A 2,373-nucleotide genomic window follows, 5' to 3' on the forward strand; every position below is an offset into this window, starting at 1 on the left:
TCGGATTGACAGCTGGGGGCGGGGCCACACCTCTATGTGGCGTTGCTGGCTGTAGCGGTGGCAGCCGTAGAATAATTTTTAAAAAAAGTTTGGCGGTCGTGGTAGTAAGTACGTGTGGTCGTAACTCGCGCCGGTCGTAAATCGGATGTTACCTGCGCATATACCTTAGGTCCTAGGTCTGTTTGACACCACCCCCTTGCACACATCCTGTAGTAACATAATGCTATTATACATTTTGAATATCAATATTCACAGCCAGTCAATTGTAGTACATTGTAACACGGTTGTGTGAACATTTCACAATTAGCAATACATCAAATTAGGAAAAATACATCTTTTCTAGGTAATTTAATAAAATCTCTCATTCCATACAGTAAATGCTAACTTTTTTAAATTTAATCAACACTTGCTTTGAGTGCATATGGCTAATGCAATCCTACATTTCCATCTTTAATGATGAGTGCTTTTCCTTGTGCATATTTACTTGTATTGTCATCTTTAATGAACCTACGTGAATTTTCTAAAAGGTATAATTTCAGACAATGGATCGTCTTTATTTGAATGGTTCTAGGGCTAATTTTGCTGAGCATAGTACTTAAAAGCAACTGCTTGAAATTGAGAACGTCAATTTATCTATTTGTAAAGTATATTGAGCTAATAGATTCTAATGTGTAATGGGTAAGATGAGCTGTAATGGACTTTAAGCTCCAAATGCTTTCATATTATGTTTCGTATATGTATATATATAACATACTTATGCACTGTTTTATTTCAATTTGTCATTTAGTGCTTAACAGTTGAGAGCTCTATGTAAAGACATAAAGGACAGCGGGAGCTATAGTTGGAAGACAAATGCAATTTAGGATTTTGATTGAAATAAATCAACAAGACCCTATTATTCCCACCTCCAACTTGAATTTTACCCATTGCAGGCAGCAAGGAACTTGGAAAAAAAACAATGTGTTCGGAGCACAGCCAGATAGATGTAGCACTCTTAATATATCTACAACAACAATGTAAAAAAACGGATTTGAAAACATTGACTAAAATGAACCCCAGTGGCCGATGTTTATGCTGGAAAGAAATTGAATGGCAAGTGAATTGTGTTCACCGTCCTGCTGAGGTGGGTCCTCTGGAACATTTTGTGACCCCAACTGTGACTAATCGAGGGGTGAAAATCGACTGTGACCTAAAGCTGGACAAAGAGATGAATGAAGTGTTGGAGATGAGCTTTTTTTTCCAGTTCAGAAAGCTGTCCAAGGTCAAACCTTTCTAATGCCTTCTATTTTTTTTAACTGTTTAACCTTTATCACCTGCTCACAATTGGTCCAAAACATGGTTGCTTAACTGCTAACCAGTTAATGGAAGCAAGTGCCTATAACCGCTGGACTGGTCCGCTCCATTGGCTTCATGTACATTTTAAGATTGACGGTTTATGTTTTTAAAGGCAGGTTGCAAAATGCAGAATTTTACTCTTTGACATTTCAAATTCAGGAGTCAACTGTCTTCTTCCCATTTGACACCATGTGGCATATGTCATGTTTTTAATGTTTATGTGTATGATTTTAATGTGCTTTTTATTTGTTGTTTTTTGTAAGTCATCTTGTCATCTTTTAAAAGAGACAGAAATAAAACTACTTGAAGGTGTTCTTATTCATGACACAAATGTTGGTTCGAATGAACTCCTTAATAAGTCGAATTGCATCATAGTCACCTAACGTTCAAAACCATGGCCCCGCTGAAAAGAGATGAATTTCACAGAAATGTGTTCAACTACACCATGCACTGGTTGAATGGACAAATATGCTCTTTTGGGAAACTGTCTGGACAATGCGCTTAAATTAGCCTCAAGCTGTTACATCTCACTTGTCTCTTTCCTGCCGGTCTGCAATCGGGCTAAGACCATAGGAAATATTTTATTTGCCAGTGTGAAATCTAATATTGATGGTGAAGTATCCAGGTGGGGTGAACTGAGCACAATTACAGTGACTGAACCTGAGAAAATTAGAATAAACAGGTGTCAGTTTTCACATGAAATTGGTAACCAATGATCCATTAATGGAACAGCGACCATAACTAGACTTTTCATGACTTTCATTTGACTTTTTTAATGTCAGCCCCATATTTGACCGCAAACCTGTTTGCCATTTCAACTTCTATTCTGTACTTTTGACTGTTTTCCAAGACATCAGGTAGCCCTATGTGACAAACCTTGTTAAGTCGAGCAATAGGCCGACTTTGTCAACAGTCTGTCTCTCTCTCTCTCTCTCTCTCTCTCTCTCTCTCTCTCTCTCTCTCTCTCTCTCTCTCTCTCTCTCTCTCTCTCTCTCTCTCTCTCTCTCTCTCTCTCTCTCTCTCTCTCTCTCTCTCTCT

This window comes from Hippocampus bargibanti, linkage group LG04 (genome assembly GCF_051943395.1).
Source record: "Hippocampus bargibanti isolate YZ-2025 linkage group LG04, ASM5194339v1, whole genome shotgun sequence".
In the NCBI taxonomy this organism is placed as follows: Eukaryota; Metazoa; Chordata; class Actinopteri; order Syngnathiformes; family Syngnathidae; genus Hippocampus; species Hippocampus bargibanti.